The 23,447-nt window shown below is 36.8% G+C and overlaps 1 long non-coding RNA gene and 1 other non-coding gene across 4 annotated transcripts; one reads left to right on the forward strand and one right to left on the reverse strand.

Annotated features, from left to right (window-relative positions):
- The first annotated feature begins 7,311 nt into the window (after positions 1-7,311).
- Positions 7,312-7,418, forward strand: LOC131608333 (small nucleolar RNA R71). Its single transcript, XR_009285600.1, has one exon. It is a non-coding gene; the product is annotated as a small nucleolar RNA R71 (small nucleolar RNA).
- Positions 7,419-21,651: 14,233 nt separating this feature from the next.
- On the reverse strand, positions 21,652-23,441 carry LOC131606756 (uncharacterized). Of its 3 annotated transcripts, none has more exons than XR_009285019.1 (4): positions 23,141-23,441; positions 22,837-22,996; positions 22,472-22,693; positions 21,652-22,393 (listed from the first exon to the last, which is right to left on the reverse strand). It is a non-coding gene; the product is annotated as an uncharacterized LOC131606756 (long non-coding RNA). The 3 variants fall into 3 exon arrangements; XR_009285020.1 differs by having other exon boundaries at positions 21,653-22,393; positions 22,837-22,901; XR_009285018.1 differs by having other exon boundaries at positions 21,654-22,393; positions 22,837-23,441.
- Positions 23,442-23,447: the final 6 nt, after the last annotated feature.

Here is a 23,447-nt window from a genome sequence, read left to right on the forward strand (position 1 = left end):
AAGAGTGGTGGTGGTGTGGTTTTATAGTGAGGTTTGAAAATGGGGTGGTTAATGGAGAATTAAAATGAATTAATGGTGGTGTTTGAAGTTTGAATAGAATAGAAAAGTGGGAAATGAATGGAGTTTAAGAGGTGAATGATGGAGGATGAATGAGGTTAATGGAGTTTAAATGGAATAAATAGGGGAAGAATGAAGAAGATTGAAAGATGAATTTTGAAATTCAAATTCAAAATTCAAGAGGGAAAGAGAGTGGTCTGCGTGGTCAAACAGACTGCTGGCCTTGGGAGACGTGCGTCTCAGGCAGCCAGTCTGCTGGGGCAGAGCATGGAGACGTGCGTCTCCTGTTCCTTTGGTTCGTGTCAGCTGGCCCCACACAGATGGAGACGTGCGTCTCCTGTTGTAGGCAGGTGGGTCACGCATGCAAGTGACCAGACAGTGCTGACAGATACCATTAATATTGTCCATCAGTTCATAACAGTGTCGGATTTTAATACTATTAACAGCAAAAAAAATTATAGGGAAGTATATATATAGCAGTCAATAGCAGTGTAACATAACACAGTAACAGTAATCAAAAGAAATTTGCATTGAATATTAAACCAGTACTGAGTGTTAACATAAGCAGAATGTAAAAGTGCAGAAAAATGAAAATCTAAACTAGGAAAAGAAATTGCTAAAACTAGAAATAAAATCTAATAGTCTAATACGGTAACATCTAGCCACGTCTATTGTTGTTCTGATTAGACTGAATGTGTTTGAAAACTTCGTCGAACTGAGCATTTACGGTGTCGATAAAATCGAAGAAATGCATTTGCAAAGTGTGTAGCTCGTTGCGCACATGTTGTACATCTTGTTGTAGCGCAGTGATGGCTTGCTCGTGCGTATTCAGATTAGGCATTCTTTGATTCACCGATGCGGTAGATGCAGCGGGTTGTTGTTGCTCGACCTCGACATCAGTCATATCAACAGTGTAGTCATCAACAGAATTTTCAGAACGAGTTTCAGGCTCATACTCAGATATAGGTTCATCAATAGGAAGAGGTTCGTAATCAGGAATGGGTTCATCAACAGGAAGAGGTTCATAATAACCAGGAGGTGTTTCAGGTTCAGATTCAGATGCAGGCATTTCCTCATCAAAATGTTCATAAGCTTGAGGAGTTTCAGGTGATGGCTCTCTCTCAGGAATCTGACCATAGTAAAGCCAGTTGGTAGGGTTGTGCACACTCGTCCTAGGATTCGGTAAGGTGAACTGATACCAAACTTTGTTGTCAATGAGCAATTCAAAACGATCAGGTCCAAGGTTACCGATGATACCTCGATTAAAGCAGAAATTGATGTCCATAGAGGTATGGGTACCAAAAGGTGTCAATCTAAGCAAAGGCACTCTCATTCCTATGGCATTAGCAATCATAGTGACGAATCCGCCGATCCTAATGGGTGAAACTTCGTCTTGCGTGATGCGTTCGAAGTTTGTTAGCATGAATGCGATGGCATTGACCGGGAGATTCTGAGATGTACAAAACATGATGAACAGCTCTTCTCTAGTAACTTCAGTGACATTATCAGGCTTGCCAAAAATATAGTGAGCGAGGATCTTGTGAAAGTAGCGGAAAGCAGGATTGTGGATGTTCTCAGATTGAAATTCATTCTCTTCAGGGTTGTCGTTTCCAGTGATCTTGCCCCAGTATTTTTCCAACTCCCAGTATGGAAGATTTTCTTCAGCTACTTGGGCGTATGCATCAGGTCCATGAGGTAGTTCTAACATTTCAGCAAAGTCTCGGATGCAGAAATTAAACTCCATACCAAAGAGTCTAAAAAGAATAACTCCTTTTTTCAGCCCTTGTCCACAGTTTGGAAGATAGGTCAGGGAGCTCAAGAATTCCAGGGTGAGCTTCCGATAAGTGCTAAACTTGCGGAACAAGTGAGAACCAGTCCAACCGATTTGGTTAAGCAGGTGTAGGATGCTTTCTTCGATACCAAGCTTCACCATAGTTGGTTGGTGAGGATAGCAAGTCAATTCCATGTGTCTTTCAGCCAGCTTGTTAAATCTTGCTTCTTGTCCTCTACCACGGAACACAACTTCCATATTGTCAACTTCTTGCATCGTAGTTAGTAGTTAAATGAAAAACCTAGAAGTTGAAAATATTGAGATTAAGTTAGAACTAGGCTAGTGTTAATTTTAAAAATAAAATTAAATAAAACAAGTTATAATAATAATTATAATTATAAAAAGGAAGTATTTTCTCGAATGAAGAAAGCGGCTATAATTATAATAGTTATTATAAGATGTATGAAAAATAATAAGAAAATTAAAATCTAGAATGATTAAAAATAGAATAGTTAAATGAAAATTAAAAATTAAAATTTTAAAATTAAAATAAAATAAAAATAAAAAGAATAAATAAATGTGGGTTGTCTCCCACCAAGCGCTTTGTTTAATGTCGTAAGCTCGACGATTTTAAAATAGAAAACTATTTTTTCGAAAGAGCGGGCAGTTCGTCAAGTTTTAAAATTTCGATGTTTTCATCGTATTCGAGATGATGGTAATACTTAAGACGTTGCCCATTTACGACAAAAGGTTTGACGGTTTCTCCTTTGATTTCTATCGCTCCACTCGGAAATATGTTAGTTATTTCGAAAGGGCCAGACCATCTAGATCGTAACTTGCCAGGAAATAATTTTAGTCTAGAATTAAATAAAAGCACTTTATCGCCTATGCTAAAAAATTTCCTAGATATACGCTTGTCGTGCCATTTTTTCGTTCGCTCTTTATAGATTTTGGCGTTTTCGTAAGCGTCTTGTCTAAGTTCTTCTAATTCGTTTATGTCTAGAAGTCGTTTCTCGCCAGCGGCAGTGTAGTTTAGGTTTAAGTTCTTAATAGCCCAGTAGGCTTTATGTTCTAACTCTACCGGTAGGTGGCATGATTTTCCATAAACGAGTTTGAATGGGGTAGTTCCTATTGGAGTTTTGAAAGCTGTCCTATAAGCCCATAAAGCTTCGTTTAGCTTGGTTGACCAATCTTTCCTCGATATAGCAACAGTTTTCTCCAATATTTGTTTTATTTCGCGGTTAGATACTTCTACTTGACCGCTTGTTTGTGGATGGTATGGTGTGGCTATTCGATGATTTACTCCATATTTTCGAAGGAGTTTCTCAAGTATTCTTGAAATGAAATGGGAACCACCATCACTAATTACCAATCTTGGTACACCGAACCTAGGAAAGATGACGTTTTTAAAGAGTTTAGTGACGACTCGTGTATCGTTTGTAGGAGAGGCGATAGCTTCTATCCATTTTGAAACATAGTCGACGGCTACGAGTATATATTGATTTCCAAACGACGATGGAAATGGACCCATAAAGTCTATCCCCCAGACGTCAAATATTTCTACTTCAAGAATGCCTTTTTGAGGCATTTCATCATGTCTCGAAATATTTCCGGTTCGTTGGCATCTATCACAGTTTATTACAGCAAAGTAAACGTCTTTCCACAGGTTAGGCCAGAAAAGTCCAGATTGAAGGATTTTGGCGCAGGTTCTAGATGTGCTATGGTGTCCTCCACACGGTGCAGAATGGCAGTGTGTGATTATGCTTCCTATTTCTTCTTCGGGTACACAACGTCTAAAGATTCCATCGGGGCCTCTTTTGAACAAGAGTGGGTCGTCCCAATAGTAATGTTTTAGGTCATGGAAGAATTTCTTCTTCTGTTGATAACTTAAATCAGGAGGCAGCACACCAGCAGCTAGGTAGTTTACGAAATCTGCATACCAAGGTGTGTTAGATCGAGCTACAGCTATTTCAGCTAATATGTTGGTTTCGGTGTTTGGATGGTATGGTTCAAATTCATTTGCTTCAAATTGAGCGATGAGTCTTTCATAAGGGAAATCGTCGTCAATTGGTACTTCTTCGGGTTTTAGATTTTCCAATCGAGAGAGATGATCTGCTACGACGTTTTCAGTGCCCTTTTTATCTTTAATTTCCAGATCGAACTCTTGTAGTAACAAGATCCATCTCAAAAGTCTTGGTTTGGCGTCCTTTTTGGTTAGGAGGTACCTAATGGCGGCGTGATCAGTGTATATGATTATTTTGGCTCCTACCAGGTAAGAACGGAACTTGTCTAATGCGAATACGACAGCTAATAATTCTTTTTCTGTCGTGGCATAATTCATTTGAGCTTCGTCTAGGGTTCTACTTGCATAATATATGACATGTAGTTTCTTATCCTTTCTTTGTCCTAGAACAGCTCCTACAGCATAATCACTTGCGTCACACATTATTTCGAAAGGCTCATTCCAGTCGGGAGGTTGCATAATTGGCGCAGAGATTAATGCTCGTTTAAGCGTTTGAAATGCTTCAGTGCATTTATCGGTGAAAATAAATTCGGCGTCTTTCATGAGTAATTTAGTTAAGGGTTTGGTTATTTTAGAGAAATCCTTAATGAAACGTCGGTAAAAACCAGCGTGTCCTAGAAAACTTCTTATTTCTCTAACGGTTTTGGGAGGTTGAAGGTTTTCGATAATTTCGATTTTTGCTTTATCAACTTCGATTCCTCTATCGGATACGATGTGTCCAAGTACAATTCCTTGTCGAACCATGAAATGGCATTTTTCCCAATTAAGGACTAGGTTTACGCTTACGCATCGTTTAAGTACCAGCTCAAGGTTCGCTAAACATGTTTCAAAACTTCCTCCACAGACAGAGAAGTCGTCCATAAAGACCTCCATTATTCCATCTAGGAAATCGGCAAATATTGCCATCATGCATCTTTGGAAGGTCGCGGGTGCATTGCAGAGTCCAAAAGGCATTCGTCTATAGGCGAATGTACCATAAGGACAGGTAAATGTGGTCTTCTCTTGGTCGTCAGGGTGGATAGGAATTTGGAAAAATCCGGAGTATCCATCCAGATAGCAAAAATGTGAGTGTTTAGCTAGGCGTTCAAGCATTTGATCTATGAAAGGTAAAGGGAAATGGTCTTTTCGGGTAGCTTTGTTTAACTTCCTATAGTCAATGCACATTCTCCATCCAGTTTGGGTACGTTGTGCTACAGATTCTCCTTTTGCATTAGTGATTACAGTGACTCCTCCTTTCTTTGGTACGACGTGAACAGGACTAACCCATTTACTATCGGATATAGGATATATTATTCCGGCTTCTAGCAGTTTTTGGATTTCCTTTTTAACCACATCGCTCATAATAGGATTTATTCGCCTTTGATGTTCCCTAGAGGTTTTACTATCGTCTTCGAGCATAATGCGGTGCATACACAGAGAAGGGCTTATACCTTTCAGATCTGATATGTTGTATCCTAAAGCGGTAGGGTATTTTCTTAGGACATTAAGTAATTTTTCAGTCTCGCTTCGTCCTAAGTTGGCGTTCACTATAACTGGTCGGTTTAGTTCTTCGTCTAGAAACTCATATCTAAGATCGGTAGGAAGCGTCTTCAGCTCTATAGCAGGTTTCTTAGGTCCAGGTATAGGATCAGGAGTAAGTGCTAAGCATTCACTCAGGTGGTTATCTTGATATTCCTCACGCCAGTTGTCATCTTCAAAAATTGGCGGCATAGGAATTCTTAGGATGTCGGTTTCCGTATTTGGTTCGAATTTTATTTCATGAACACACTCGTCGATTATGTCAGCAGAACAGCATGTGTCAATTATAGAAGGTGCTTTTAGGAATTGGGAAAGTATAAATTCTATTTTCTCTTCTCCTACTTCAAAAGTAAGCTTTCCTCGTTTTACGTCTATAATTGCACCAGCGGTTGCTAAGAATGGTCTTCCTAATATGATTGGGATGTTAGAATCTTCTTGGATATCCATAATGATGAAATCAGTCGGGATGTAGAATTGACCTACACGAACAGGGATATTCTCTAACATTCCTACAGGGTACTTTACTGAACGGTCTGCTAGTTGAAGAGACATTCTCGTTGCCTTAAGCTCGCCTAGATTTAGTTTCTTACAGGTTGAGAGAGGCATCAAACTAACACTAGCTCCTAAATCGCACAAGGCTTTCTCTATAATGGTTTTACCTATTACGCAGGGTATAGAGAAACTACCAGGGTCTTTCAGTTTTGGAGGCATATTGTTTTGGATGATAGCGCTACATTCAGCGGTAAGCGTTATAGTTTCGTTATCCTCGAGTTTCTTTTTGTTTGATAAGATTTCTTTTAAGAACTTAGCGTACGAAGGCATTTCAGTTATGGCTTCTGTGAATGGTATGGTTATGTTTAATTGCTTCAGAAGTTCTACAAATCTTTTAAATTGCGCTTCGGTTTTTGATTTAGCTAATCTCTGAGGGTAAGGAATTGGTGGCTTGTAAGGTGGTGGTGGAACATAAGGTTTCTCCTTTTCGGGTTCCACTTCGTTATTGTTCTCATCAGTCTTAGTAGTTTGTTCGTCAGTTGTTTTCTTTTGGGTTTCCTTTGGCTCTTGTTGTGACATGGGTACGTTTTGGGTTCTAGGATCTATGGGTCCATCGTAATTCGTTCCACTTCGTAGTGTTATCGCGTTCGCATGTCCTTTAGGATTAGGTTGTGGTTGAGCAGGAAACGTGCCAGCAGGGGCAGCAGTAGGTGCTTGTTGTTGAGCCACTTGTGAGATTTGAGTTTCTAACATTTTGTTATGCGTAGCTAAAGCATCTACTTTGTTCGATAGTTGTTTTAGTTGCTCGCTATTGTGGATGTTTTGATTCAGGAAGTCTTTATTGGTTTGTTGTTGGGAAGCTATGAAGTTCTCCATCATGATTTCTAGGTTCGACTTCCTAGGGGTGTTTTGAGCAGCTACAGGCGCTTTTTGGTAGCCAGGTGGTACAGCAGGTGCTTGTCTAGGTGCGTACAACGCATTGTTGTTCTTATAAGAAAAGTTCGGGTGGTTTTTCCATCCAGGGTTGTACGTGTTAGAATAAGGGTTTCCTTGAGCGTAATTTACTTGATCAGATGGGACTCCAGTCAAGAGTTGGCATTCAGCAACTACATGCCCAGTCAATCCACAAATCTCGCAGTTAGGTGCTACAGCGGCAGCGGTGGCTGAAGGAGTGATGGTTAAATTCTCGATCTTTTGAGTTAAAGCGTCTACTTTAGCGTTAACGCGGTCTATACCACTTATTTCGTACATTCCTCCTTTGGTTTGTGCTTTCTCTAGAGCAGCTCGTTCTCCACCCCATTGGTAATGGTTTTGTGCCATGTTCTCTATGAGTTTGTATGCTTCATCATGGGGTTTGTCCATTAATGCTCCGCCAGCAGCGGCATCTATAGTCATTTTAGTGTTATATAGGAGACCACCATAGAAAGTATGGATGATCAGCCATGGTTCGAGTCCATGATGAGGGCATATTCTAAGCATGTCCTTGTAACGTTCCCAAGCTTCGAAGAGTGATTCGTTATCTTTCTGGGTAAATCCGTTGATTTGACCTCTAAGCATAGCAGTTTTGCTAGGCGGAAAATATCTCGCTAAGAATACTCTCTTCAATTCGTCCCACGTAGTTATGGAATTGGAAGGCAGGGATTGAAGCCACGCTCTAGCTCTATCTCTCAAGGAGAAAGGAAAAAGGCGTAGTCGAATAGCTTCGGAACTAACGTTGTTGGCTTTGATAGTGTCGGCGTATTGCACGAACACGGATAAATGGAGATTGGGGTCGTCTACAGGGCTTCCAGAGAATTGATTCTGTTGAACAGCTTGGACCAGCGAAGGTTTTAGTTCGAAATTGTTTGCCTCAATCGCAGGTGGTGCGATACTTGAATGCGGTTCAGCGCGCGAAGGAGCGGCATAGTCTCTAAGAGGACGAATAGCAGCCATCTCTAACTTCGGGATAATTTGATTGATTTGATCAGTAAGAGTCAATTCCTGATTAATCGGAATTTCTGCTACTTCGGGAAGATTGCGAGCTCGACGTTTGACGTTAATGAAACGTTCGATCTCGTTAATTCGTTGTATTAAGTCTCCTCCTTCTGAACGAGTATTTGGCATACAATCATTCAAAAAGAAAGGGAAGAATTGTCCTAGTCTCTACGGTGTAACAGTGAGTTACGATATCGACTTAAATAGTCCCCGGCAACGGCGCCAAAAACTTGATCGCGACTTTACGTGTCTATAAATCTGATAACTGCAAGTGCACAGTCGTGTCGTGTAGTTTTAAAAGATATCGAATCCACAGGGACTATGAATCGATCTACCGTTATCTAAGGTTACTATGTAAAGCTAGGAGTACTAAAATTTCGATTGTTCCTAAGGGAAAGTGATTGTGAGAGAATAAAGAATAATAATAAGAGACAGGTATCAGTATGTATTTCGTTTAACTACAGGAAATCCGAAGGTCCATTGGCTTTTGAATAATCAAATTAAAAATCTTTACTAATTCAATTGATTAAAAATCCTCGTCTCAAACTTTCGCTCTGTTGAGTCAGACTACTATCCTAATCCTAATGTACGCTTTCGCCATCCCATTAGACTTTAGAAGAGCTTTTTGGAAACAATGTAATTAATAAAATGCCTATTTTATGAGGTTGTTATCTATTTAAATCTCCTAATCTCAAACTTTCGCTCTGTTGACTCGGAGCAAGCTAATATCCCTAACGTACGCTTTCGCCATCCCGCTCGAGTGTAAAAACAATTTTTGGAAATAAATAAGTCCCAATTAGTTTTAATACGCTTTCGCCATCCTTAAAACTAATGTCCTATGTCTACTATCCAGTTAAAGACCTCAAACTTTCGCTCTATTGGTTTTAACCTTTGACCGTCTTAAGCCCTCAAACTTTCGCTCTATTGGTTTTAAGACTTACTAATTAAACTAGACATATAAACCAAAAATAAGTGATAATTAATAAAACATAATTTAAGCCAATTTATTTCGGATCCCTACGGTTAACTTACTTTACATACCGACACCTTTAGTAATTTAGCCAGACATATTAATATGGTTAAACATGCATAAATAAATTTGGTTCATATTAATAGGCATATTAATTGGCATATAATATATCATGCAATAATAATATAAATAAAGGCGGTAAATAATAAACCTGAATTAAAATAAATCTGAATTAAATTGAATCTTGAAGTACTCGAACTCCCACCACAGCTTGGCTGGATCGTTCTTCGGAATTTAAATGGCAGAAAATAAAAACAAGGAATTAAAACGACAAATCTAACGTAAGGCTAGATCTACGAAAAGTTCACAACAATTTCTAGTGTAGAAATCGTTGTGAGAAAATAAACGGTTGAATGAAAACAGAATAATGAAAAGCGGTTCGCGGTACAATTTCGGCAGCACTTCGTTGGCAGGAAATCGGACAGATTGAAGTGAGATAGCAGGTCCTATTTATAGGAGGGGATTTGCAGTTGGAATCCGTGAATTGAGGGACCTTTTTCTGACTGGGACTTGGAGACGTGCGTCTCCGATTCTTTAGGGAGGCAGCTGACTGACTTGAGACGTGCGTCTCAAGTGGAGATTCTTTAGGGAGGTGGAGACGTGCGTCTCCCCTTTGCTGAGGTGGCAGAGACGTGCGTCTCTGCTTACTAGTGTGGCCTGGGTTGCTTTCCTTCGTGGGCTGGATTGCTCTTTTGGGCCTTTTGGGTCCTAATTGCACTCCCTTTTTACTTCAGCACCCAATTTACGTCTTTTAAGCATAAATATTGGTCATTTAAGCTCGATTTTCTTTCCTTTTCGCAAATAGACGTAATTGAAGTGTAAAACCTGAAACAAAACAAATACACGCGTAATATCACAATAAATTAACATAATAAACGGAAAATGCTATAAATATCTATGGATTTTAGGCTAAATATACGATATAAAATCGTGTTATCACTCCCGATTATTATTGTAATCCCCCTCCCGAAGCCATGTAATAGTGTAGATTTATTTTCCGCATTTTACATTCCCGCACTTTAATTTCTGTACATATAAAACCTCGTGTATGTCAAAGATAATAACTGAAGCGTTAGATCACTAACTTCAAAACACAAAAATATCTGAATCAAAACACAATCACACTTACACCTCTTAGGGTAATCCCTCTGTTACTCTTTTCAAAATCAATTCTAATGTTTCAAATACAAATCCAAACTTTTGTTTACATCCGGTCAAAGGAGAATTTTCTAAAAGAAATAGGAAAAGATCTTATAAATTTAGGGTAGATCTCCTAATTGCTTGCTCAAATCAAAACAACAAATGTTTCACATATTCACTGTTTTTCAAAACAAAATTTCCAAAAAAAGACAACATTTTCTATATATCCAAACAAGGATCATTACGAAGTTAAAGATATTTTTTTCAAAACATCTTTCGAAAGATAAAATACTTTGTATACATCCGCATAAGGATCATTACAAAGTCAATTTACAAAGGTATTTTAAAACCACATACAAGCATTTCAAAGCAAGACAAATGACTCAAACAAGTGAGCTAGGCAATTAAGAGCCCATGGATAACCATGGATACAAAGGGGTGCTAATACCTTCTCTTTGTATAACCTACCCCCGAACCGAAAATCTCTTAAAGGTCTTTTTCTGTTTCTTTTAAAAACCTTTCCTTAATTGGATAAAATAAAAGTTGGTGGCGACTCTCTGATTTTCAAAACTCAAAAATAAAAGAAGAGTCAGTTCGTATCTCACGAAAAAAAACCGAGGGCGACACAGGGTAAATGATCCAAATGGTGTAGGTGAAATTTGTCCGAACCAGGGCAAATGATCCAATTGGTGCAGGTGAAATTTGTCCGAACCAGGGCAAATGATCCAAATGGTGCAGGTGAAATTTGTCCGAACCAGGGCAAATGATCCAAATGGTGCAGGTGAAGTTTGTCCGAACCAAGGCAAATGATCCAAATGGTGTAGGTGAAATTTGTCCGAGTCAGGGCAAATGATCCAAATGGTGTAGGTGAAATTTGTCCGAACCAGGGCAAATGATCCAAATGGTTCAGGTGAAATCAGTCCAAACCAGGTCAGATAATTCTAATGGTGCAGGTGAGTTTGCGATAACCCTCGCAAATAATCCTAATGGTGCCGGTGAGTTTGCTATAACCCTAGCAAATAATCCTAATGGTGCAGGTGAGTTTGCGATAACCCTCGTAAATAATCCTAATGGTGCAGGTGAGTTTGCTATAACCCTAGCAAATAATCCTATTGGTGCAGGTGAGTTTGCTATAACCCTAGCAAAGGATCCTATTGGTGCAGTTGAGTTTGCTATAACCCTAGCAAATAATCCTAATGGTGCAGGTAAGCTTGTTAGGATCATAACAAGTAATCCCTCTTACAAGTCCTCGCTATGTAAGACTCAGGCTTTAGCAGGACGATTATTTTCTCTCACACTCGAGCAAAGGGGTTTTGCAAAGGGTTCTACAACAAAATTTTCAAAAGTTTCTTCAATTGGGTTTATCACGTGAGTCCCTCGGCAGTGATATTCTCCAAAACATCATCAATAACACACAAAGGTTTTATCTTTCTTTTCAGAATTACTAACATACTCAATTGACATAACTAATAATCATGCATCATTCAACTTACATACCTCATTCATACATAATGCATATCCATACATCACCCTCATTTATTTTGAGAGGCTCGCTGCATCATACATGCATGCATCATAGCATTGCATAAAATTCAGGTTGCCTTTTTAGGCCGTGCTACGATCAAAGCACCTGGTTTCTTTCGAAAGCATCTACTTCACAGTCAAAAAGGGGTATTTACGCTGGGTGGCATCTCTAAGCACATCTCCCATAGAATGTCTTCCCCACAAATGCAAATTTCAGGGTATTTTTAGTGTCCAATCATCTTCTACCTTTAGATCACGATAGGCAGACGTGCCTACCTAACTCTTCAGGTTTAAGAAGATTGAACAGGGGCAGCTGTCATACCCCAAAATCTGCCCTCCTCTGCTTATATTCAATGGCTCAAGGTTCAAGGGTTTATTCAAGCAACATGTTCCTAGTCGAGGGCCTCTCAAAATTAGGGTTTACAGGGTATCAAAGGATTTTGAGTCTATGAGGCCTCAAATGGATCTCAAGGTGTCACATATGTATCAAAGCATATCCATGTTAAAAGTCAAGCTTCTATTTCAAGGATTGCTCACTCGATGGATCAGATGATCAATAATCGACTATGTTGATCTAAAAGTCAACTATAGTCAAAATACAGTCAAACTTCAAGATTTTTGGTCAACATCAAGTATATGAGGTTATATCCATCATTTGATCAAAGGTTGATCATGATCCCTTAATAAAAACTCAGAAATGAACAAATGCCAAGGTTCAAATTAGGGTTTTTATAGGAGAAAGTCAACTCAACTTTGACTGGTCATAACTTTCACATGGAGCATCAAAAACTTCCCAACCAAAGCCTATTTTGAAGGAAATTTGATTCTCTACAACTTTGTCTCTCACAAGCCAAGGCCATAAATGCTTCATTTGGGAGATATGGTGCAAAAGATTATAGGTCCTCCAAAAAGTCAACGAAAAACACCTTTTGGGTCAAGGCTCATAACTTGAGCATAGAAGCTTCAATGGAAATGAAACCAAAAGGGACATTTAGAGGATTCTTTAAGCTTTCCAAGAAGTCCTGAAATACCAATATGGGATCAAAATTGAGAGAGATACGAGATGTACAAGTTGACCAAATTTCAAGAAATACATGAAATCCTATGTAAAGAATTTTGGGTTTCTTGGGTGATGGGCCTAAGATTTTCACTTTAAACATATTCATGACCCAAATAAAGACCTCTAAAACCATTCTCACATTTTTGGAATTTTTGTTTGAAGTTTATTCAATTAAATGGAAAATAAATTAAGAAAAATACCAAAAATAATGAATTAAATCATGGGGTTTTGTTTTTGATCAAATAGAGGCCCAAGGAACATCTTGAGAGCCAAGGAATTTCGTTGGTCCATGGTTTGTATTTTTATATTATTTACTTCTTAATTTTACAACAAATTAAATCAAAGAAAAATAAGTAAAAAAAATCAAATTAGTATATGATTTGATTTTTTAATCATAAAATCATTCTTAAAATTCAATTAAATCAAATATGAGGATGGGAAAGAGATTGGAACAAAAAAAGCAAGATTTTATTTAAAATCTCAATGAAATCTTTTCAAATCTTTTTCTCTCCATTCAACTTGATTTCCAAGCAACTTGGAACCCTAATCCTATCACATATATATGTTGAACATATCACAAGAGAACGTGGGGGGCGAAATTTGGACATGGAGGACTAGGGTTTGCGTTCCAAAAAGTTCACATACAAACTGGATTTTCGGGTTGACATTTGGGGGCCTTTTGAAGAGCTTTCCAGGACTTCAAACGTGCTCCAGAGGTCTCAAGGAGTAATCCCAGACCCCATGCAACGGCCAAAGGCTCCGGAAACGCTTCATACGTGAACATTATTAGTGTATTATCTCTTGAATCCACATCTCTATTATTACTGCGTTTTGAATGAAACTAACATTATTAATGCGTTTCTGAGATTCTATAAAATAGCTTAGGGCCATCGCATGAGGATTGTAACGCATAGAACAGGAGATGCCATTGTTAGGGCATCAAGCTCGTGGTGGTTCGGTTCCCATGTTACAAGTCGTTTCAGGTCTCGAAACCATCACTATTGGATTCGCAGCATATGCTTTACCGGATCTGGGTTGTTTTCGTCTTTGTTTTGGTCGTTTTCTGCAGGTTCCCGACGTCCTCCTCGCCGGAGAAGATGATCGGCGTCGTCGCTGGTAAAGGGGAGGACTGGGTCAATGCACGCGTGGCTAGGGGACGCATCCTGATTGGTTGAACGTTTTTTTCAAATTCTCTCTCTAATACTAATGGCCAGTCAATGCATAAAACTTCTCTTCCTTCTCCTGATTGGTCACGCATGGAAGAACTTGGGCCCCACATTGCATATTATTTGACTATTGCATTTAATCCTTTGTTTCTTTTATGTTGTATTTAGGGCGCTAGTTGGATGACTGATAAATGTAGTTCGGCTGGCAAGAGAGAGGAGTGTCTTACCATAAAGACCAGGGTTCGATCCCTTGGTCCATATTATTATTTTGGCAAATTATTTCTTGCATGTTCCAGCGCGTACAAGCTAGGAAGATCCACCGTGCATCCCTCAATTATAGCCACGAGATCTCCAATGATCCAGATCTAACGTACAAGGGCTGAAGGCACACCATAGATCTTCAGGAGGCTGCTGCATAGGATCTCGCCCAGGTTTTCTTTTATTATTTTTATTTTTACATATTTATATAATTGTTTAAATACATATTAATATGAATATATGTGATTTTATTAGGATTAAAATAATAATTAGGTTATATAAAATTAGGATTAGGTTAATATTAGGATTTAAGATCTATCTCCCGATTATTTCGATTAATTTGTTTAATTGGTTTTAACCATTAAAAATCACAATAAAAACCCTAGAAAGGTTATATGCATTAGGGTTTGCCCGATCCCATTGCCCATTTGGCGAAACATTAATCCCTAAATAATTCTCTCCTCGACCCGAATAAAGCTATTGGTCGCATTAGACGAGAGATAAAAAAATATAATTTAAAATACATTTAATTTGCTGCCCGTGACGATCGAATCTATCGATCTGAGTAACCAGCAATGCCCCATTAATCCGTTAGCTATACTGATCAAATCTATTGATCATTGCATCTAACGGTGACATATTAAATCAGGGTTGTACGCCTAAACACTTAAAACACATCAAACCACAAACCACAGATTTTCATCCCTTCAATACTGCGAAACTACGAAGGTAATTCAAAATACCTTTTCAAAACTGCGAAATGGTAATTCAAAATACCGTCAACACATTCATATCAAATTCTAAGGCGTACAATCCTGTGCCCGAACTACGTTGACTCTGATTCTCCCTAAGGAGATACGTAGGCACTTGGATAACCAAGGTGAGTCCCCTTCTCCATAAATCTCATCTTTTCCCTGTTCATTTCCTTAGTTATTAAACCTTATCAATTTTAGCCATAAACCTTACCTCAATCAAAACCTTAGGAAAGGGTTGAGGGTGCCTAACACCTTCCCTCGACCTGATTATAATAACTTACCCCGATCTCTTAACTGCGTAGGGTTTCCTATTCGCCCTTCAGAATAGGTGGCGACTCTAAAACCTTTAATTTTAGGGCAGGTTACTACAGTATGTGCTGAGCTTCCGTTTTGTTTTATGGAGAATGAAATGTTTAGAAAGCTATTAATCACCTTGCAGCCTCGATTTTTTATCCCATCACGGTCTACATTGAGGCATAATATTTGGGCGCTCTACCTTGAAGAAAAGGAGAAATTGAAAAAATTCTTTTCAAATCATGGAAGAACTTGTTTGAACACTAACACTTGGACTTCAACTCAAAACTTAAGTTACATGAATTTGACCGTACATTTTGTGGATAGTGAGTGAAAGATGCATAAAAAAATAATCAACTTGTCAAATCACGTGGTACTCGGGACACTTGATTGGGAAATATGTTGACGATTGCTTAAGAAGTTGAGGTTGAGTCAAATCTTGACTATAACGGTTGACAATGCTTCGGCAAACACCATTATGATTAAGTATCTCAACATAAGGATGGGGTCTTGGAGTAATCTTGTTTTGAATGGGGAATTTGCCCACATACGTTGTTGCATGCATATCTTGAATTTAATCGTAAAATTGGGATTGAAAGAGGATAAAAGTTGCATAAAAAAATTCGTCATGTGGTTAAATATGTCAAGTCTTCTCCAATTAGACTAGCCAAATTTATGGAATGTGCAGTGCAGGAAAAGTTACATACAAAGGAGTTGTTATCCTAGATGTTGAAAACAGATGGAATTCAACTTATTCAATGTTGAAGGCTGCCTTTCACTATCAAAAAACTTTTGACTTGCTCTATGCACGGGATAATACATTTCGCGAAGAAATGGACACAACAAACTAGGGAGTTACGAAAGAGGATTTGACATATGTTGCATCAGTGCTTCCCTTGATTGAGATGTTTTATAAATCTACAAATCGTTTGTCTGGTCATTATATGTCATTAGTGCTTCATATATGGCAGAGGTATTCACCATTGGAAAATGGATCAATGAGCATTTAAAGAGTAACAATGAGCACATCAAAACATGGCGAATAAGATGAAAGGTAAATTCAACAAATATTGGGGAAAACCTGACAAAATAAACATATTACTATTGATTGCTTTTGTTCTTGATCCAAGGGTGAAATTTGACTATTGCGGAGTTTTATTAGTCATTTATATGCTGACACTGGGAAAGTCGATGATTTAAAGAAAAAATTGAAGTCTTCTCTTTCATAATTGTATGTTCAATATCGAGGTTTTGACGATTCTCATTCTAGCCAACTAGACACACCACTGAATGAGGATGATGATGATAATATTTTCTGCCACTATAGTCAAGAAACTAGGCATAAGTCTGATCCTAAGACTGAAATTGAATCATATCTATAAGAAACATGGGTACTGTAACCCCCCCCCCCGATTCTATACTAAGAAAATAAGGCATACATTTGCATAAATCAGAGTAAAGAAGCATGCATCTCACGAGGGTGTTACGCATAATTCAAATAAAAAAAAAATTATCCTTAAACATGCAATGGTCATTACCAAATAACACGGGATTTAAAACAACATGAAAAACCACAGCGGAATAAACATCTCATCAAATAAATGGTAAAATCGGATGATTCCCATACATTATCCACCATGTCTTCACATCTCAGCTAAAGGCCACTCATCAACAAAATAACATATTCAAATACGAAATACAATATGAGTAAACAAATATCTCATAACATTGAGTCATAAAAATAAAAACCCAAATCTCATGTGTTACATATGACCAGAGCACAAATGACTATTTAGTCACGACACCTTACAAGAGATCTAAATCTCTAAGCTAAGCCTCCTTCGAAGCACCACTATCCACGAAAACCAGCGCGTTACCAACAAAGGGCAACATTCAAACAAAAGGGTGAGAATTCAAATTATTATAGAAAACATAATAATGGGAAATGCAAACATAAACGAGCATACATTTCACAATTCATCACTCTCCTCAAAATAATAATCCATATACAATGCATTATGATTCCCATGTTCATGTCATACTACTTAGCTCATTCAATTCTAAGCGATCAAACATGAATCACATATTCGCATATATATATATATATATATATATATATATATATATATATATATATATATGTATATATATATGTATATATATATATATATGTATATATATATATATATGTATATATATATATATATATATATATATGTATATATATATATATATATATATATATATATATATAATACATATAAATTCACATCTACATCACATATGTTTCAATCACATATATCACATTCATAACACAACAACCATTCATATCAAATGAATCACCAAATCCACATATATGCATATCCAACAACAACATTCCACACAATTCATATCACATAAATCACACCAACAATAACATTTCACACCGACACGTGCGACTCAAGTGTGACTCAATGCGATATGCATGTGGATCCCGTCCGTTATCATATCCGATCACGCCAATTGTCTTTCCTCTTTAGACTAGATAACCACCTCAAAAGCCTCATTCCGCGTTAAGCTTTCAAATCTCATTCGGCGCTAGATTTGGGACAAGTAAATAACCTTCGCGAGATTACCCAACATTGCCACTTTCAAAGACTCATTAGGGGTGGCAAAAAGGGCCGCCCGCCCCGCCCGCTGCCCGCCCTGCCTTAAGCCCGCCAAAAAACAAGCGGGGCGGGCATGCCCGCCAATTGAAATGGCCATAAAACTCATGTCCGCCCCGCCAAGATGGCGGGCGGCGGGCTTGCCCGCCTATTTTTATTTATATTTTTTTCATTTTTTAATAGATTAATAGTTTTTTTTACCTTTTAATTAAATTTTTCACTTATTTTTTAAAACAATTTTTTATAAAAGCAACTTTTTAACAAATTTTACTTAAAAAAATATTACATATAATTACAAATAAATATATAAAATAAACCATCAAGAATTGAAAATACTAAAATTAACTAAAAAATAGAGAAATTTGGAGGAGGGGCGGGCTTTGGTGGGCGGCGGGCATTGGCGGGACGGGCTATGGCGGGCGCGGGTTTTAGCGGGGCGGGCTTTGGTGAGCGGCGAGCCTAAAATCCCATCCCAACCCGTCATTTTTTGGCGGGTGCGCGGGCTGGGCCGGCGGGCCACGGCCCGTTTTGCCACCCCCAAGTTTCATGCTTGTGTACGTGTGCAACAAACAAGACTCGTGCATTTAAGATGATCTCTCTATCTCTTAAACTACACAATCACATCTTTCCAACTTTGTACAACATTACACAACATGATTTCACTTCCAAACAATGCATCACTTAACACACATCAATCAATCACGTATTCAAGTCTATCATTAACATTTATTCAATCCACATCTTGATACATACACATTTAAATGATCATTATCAACAAGACACATTTAAATATTATATATATATATATATATATATATATATATATATATATATATATATATATATATATATATATATATTCATTCCAACATATCATGGATATCACATCACTTAATACATCTATGAATATTAGCCACAAGTCATTAATTCATAATGCATACATAAGTAATCACATGTTATCCATATATTAACATCAAAGTTAAACTATTCCACATCAACTAGTATTTAGCAAATCAATTACATAATTCATTACATTAACATCACATAATGCATCCATGAACATTGATCATACACAATTCATCCATAACATACACACATAATTACATGTTATTCTCAATTAACATCATAATTAAATTAAACAATTGCAAACCAATCCTAATCTATCATATAGACAATTATTTAAGCTTCAATATGCTTCAAACAGCATCTAAAAAGGAGTTACGGATCAAAAGATACATCATTTTGAAGTTTGGAAAAGTTCCATACAGCTATGTCCGCTTAGCGGCCATCAAGCGGGCTTACGGAAATAAAAATTCAACAACCTCGCTTCAAGCGGACTGAAACAGAAGCGAACGTTTGCTGAGCTCCGCTTAGCGAGCCACCAGCGAGCTTCAAGCGGGCTAGAGCTCCGCTTAGCGAGCTCACGAATTTTCCAAATTTAGCAGCATCCGCTTAGCGGCCTGAGCCCGCTTAGCGGACGCGCGATTATGCAAAAAAATAACAGTAAGCACAGAACTGCGAAATCACACACCCACCACTCCAAATCACTTACAAATATCAATAAACATCAAAAACAACCAATATTAATCATTATTGAACAACATATATCATCAAAATCATGTTTAATCATGTAAATTCATAGAAAATAACACAAATCCTACATTTCTAGGTTTTCATGAAATTGCAAAGATGAAGAAAATACATACACCAATACATTACCCAATTATATAATCTATATTAACCTGTATTCTAACCCTTACCTCTATTCAAATTCCTCCAATCTTCTAGAATCTCACAATCCTCTTCTCTTCTTTCTCTTCTCTTCTCTCTAGCCTCTTTTCTTTCTATTCTCTAATTCTAGGTTTTCTCACATAACCCTTACTATCTTTATTTTGTCATTTGGGCTTAACCCATCCAACTCTCATTCTAGTTAATTAGGCCCAATTAGTTATATTATTCTAATAACTCAATTAACCTAAATAGCACACTTACATACATAATAAAATGTTTAAATAATTATTATATCACATAATAACTAAATAAATAAATAATTATTAAAACACCAAATAATATAATTACTAATATAATTAATAAAAATACTAATAAAGTCGGGCTGTTACAGGTACCATATGTTAAGGCAGTTGAGTTTGACATATTAGGTTGGTGGAAAGTCAACTCAACTAGATATCCTATTTTGGCAAGCATAGCTCGAGAAGTGTTGGTTATTCCCGCCTCTACTGTAGCTTCAGAATCTGCTTTCAGCACTGGTGGAAGGGTCGTTAGTGATTATCGCACTTGTCTAACACCTAAAATGCTGGAAGCGCTTGTTTGCACGCAAGATTGGTTGAAAGGAAAATCCATCTCCTTATTTTTCAAGGAGGACCTTGATGAGATCCATCAATTAGAGCAAGGTAAATCAATTTTCTAACATTTTTTATATTTATAATTGTTTAACTTATTGAAGAATTATCTTCTACTTTTAACAATATCCTTTTTTGTTTTTGATAAAGTGAAATCCGTTGGTACTAGTTGGCACTTTATAATTTTCTGTTACAATATATTATATCTGCACACATAACTTTTAAAACAGCTGATGCCATATTCATAAGTTGTTTTGAGTTTATTTTCATAAGTCCTCTATATTGCTTTTGAAAATAGCTTATAGTTTATCAGAAAATGATTTGAGTTTATTTTATTTTTTTAATAGAACTTGTAAGTGCTTATGTGAAGTCCTAAGGTGAATAATGAGAAGAAAGAATAATGAAATGTTTCTTTTCCAATGGCTATGAATGGCTGATATTATAACTATTTTGAAAAGCAGTATCATAAGAAAGTAATAAAAAACATAGTCTTATCTCAAACAAAACTTAAGGGAAAAACTGCTTAAGAACGTGAATTTTTTTATGGACAATCACTGCTATACTTTTTCTCTTGGCTTCATCATTGTTGAACTTATTCAGTTTTGAAAATATTCATTATGGGAAGCAACTCAAAATTTTTACCTCTTAGGCAAATGCTTACTAGTGATTATCATGTTCTGTCAATGTGTGTTTCATGTTGTGCTTTACTAAGTTGATATGATGGTAGTGTCTTGATTCTGAGACTTCTAGTAGTGAATGTTTTTTTCTGTTGATGTTAAAATGTTAGCACAATAAAAGTTGAGGCTTTGATGGAATGGAAGCAGTGATATAATTTTGTTGGGACTGTTACTGTTTCTTTAACAAAAGTGTAAAACTTTGAAAATAGATATGATTGTCATCGTAATTTGAAAGTGTAAAACAAAATCAATTTTGTCATCGTAATTTATATGATTGTTGCTTGTCATTTTTGTTTTCGTTGTTAGAAATCGATATGAATAGGCTTACATTTTGTTTTTGTTTGAATGGTCTATTCTTTACTTAGTTCGAATGCTAATTTTTTATTTTGTTTTGGAGAGATAACATCTTCGACATCCGTTAATCTTGATGATGAAGACTTTGCAAATTATAAGTTAAAAGAGAGTTTAAGAACAGTCTAGTTTAGTTTTAGTTGCTTTTAGTTTAAGAAATGATTCGATTGAATTTTGGTTTAAGAAATGGTTCGAATGAATGTTATTTGGTGGTGCACATTGTATGAAAGTTGTAATTAGATATTAGGATTGACTTCTTCGAGCTTATATAAGTTTTTTGAAACTGTTTGGGAGACTTTATCAAAACAACTTATCACATTTCTTATAAGCTTTTTTTTAGCTTATTTTTATAAGTTATTCAAGATAGCTTATGAGAACAACTTATAACACATAAAAAACCATTTAAATTTATTTTATTTTTTTCTATAAAAATAGCTTATATAAACTTATTCATAAGTGCTTATTTTTATAAGCACTTGTGCTATAAGCTGTAAATAAACTGTTTATCCAAACAAATTGTAAAAGTGACTAATTTGTGATTTTTTGAATGAGTTTTGCACTTTTGAATTAATTTGGATTTTGATTATGAATGTAGATAAAAAAAATTAAGTTAAAAATTATGTAAAATAGTATATTAAAAAAATGCTAAAAATAAATTTAAATAAAATTTTTTATTAAAAAAATTCAAAACTAAGTATAACGGTTCGGTTCTCTAGTAAATGATTCGGTTTACAAAATTGTCTTCTAATTGTTTGGTACGGTTCGGAATTTCGAATCGTTATGCCAAACCAAAACTTTTGGTTCAGTTTGGTTCTAAAAAAATTGAAACGGTTCGGTACAATTCGGATACCCTTATATAATGGATACCCAAATATAATGGTTCAATTCAATTTAGTTTTCTTACAGAACCGAACCATGAACAACCTACGAATTATACATTCATTCAATGTTCCATCAAAATACAATGTCCAATACATTACACCATTACAAATTCATCACGAAAAGCTTTCATCACAAAGCTTCCCGTTTAACATTCAGAATCACACAAAACTACAAAAGAGAAAATTACATGACATTGACATCTCCTAATTTCCAATCCAAACATATGCCCAAAAATTCAATTCATAAATGAACCCTACACCTTAACAACTTCAACTGCCAATGGCCATTATATATCCACCAAAAGTGATGGAACAATAGAAAAGATCCCTGTATAACTTCAACACCAGCTGCGACAAAACCGAGTCGCATTCACAAAATAAACCGAACCTGCATCCAAGCAAAGTCGGACCGAAATTCTGCAAGGGAGAGAAAGCTGCGTCAGTATACACAGAAAAATCAGTTCATAACAGTTCCAAAAATAAAACCTGACTCACACAATATCGGTTCAGAAAAGCAGCCCTGCACAAAGAATAAACCAAGTTCCGCACAGGAACCGAAATCCCGCATCAACTCAATGCAAAATTCTGCCTTAACCAAACCGAGCCATCAACTCAGCAAAAAAGATTTCTGCCGCAAAAGGAACGGTTCCCATACACAATCTACACTAAACTGCCCCTGGTTCACAAGATAACCAAGCTGCACGCGTCGAAACCAAACTGGAAAATAGCAGAGTAATAGAAAAATATAAAAAGGAGAAAAACCAAAAGAGAATTAGAAGGGGAAAAGCGGTTTTTTAATAGGAATCGGATAACAAATTTATAACAGAAAAATAGCTAACAGAAGGGAGGAGAAAACTGACCTTAAAACAAGTCAATAGCCCTGCACACACGCACAATTTTGCACCGCCAATACTAAAAAAGAGCCCTGCATATTAACAGATAAACCGAAATTACAGCTTCAAATTAAATTAACACCACAAACGGCAAAACCGGTTCGGTCCATAAGAACCAAGCTGAACCCTGCAGAGAACAAAATCCGTATTCCAGCGTAATTCAAAACCAGTTCAAGGTTCTATTAACAAACTAAATCAGATATAACAGATCGGTGGTTACAAAAATTAAACAGAAGAAAAATGGAATAACAAAAAGGGGGAATCAACTAACATGTAACCGAATTGTAACAAATTCTAACTGATTGATTTTTTCATCAAGCTTAAAGGCACATAACAGGTTCACTAACTCTTTCTGAGGCTCTCTTCATTCAACATCATCACCAATCTCCAATACTTTCATTCTCACACTTCACGCCATTCTTCAACTCTCTCCACCATTTCACACGCCATTTCTCCTCACCACTGATTCATCATACTCACGCCGATTCTTCAACTCTCTCAGACCATTTCACACACAATTTCTCCTCACCACTGATTCATCATACTCACGCAAATCCTCTCAATTCTCTCCTTCTCAA

Source organism: Vicia villosa, linkage group LG5 (genome assembly GCF_029867415.1).
Source record: "Vicia villosa cultivar HV-30 ecotype Madison, WI linkage group LG5, Vvil1.0, whole genome shotgun sequence".
Classification (NCBI taxonomy): domain Eukaryota; kingdom Viridiplantae; phylum Streptophyta; class Magnoliopsida; order Fabales; family Fabaceae; genus Vicia; species Vicia villosa.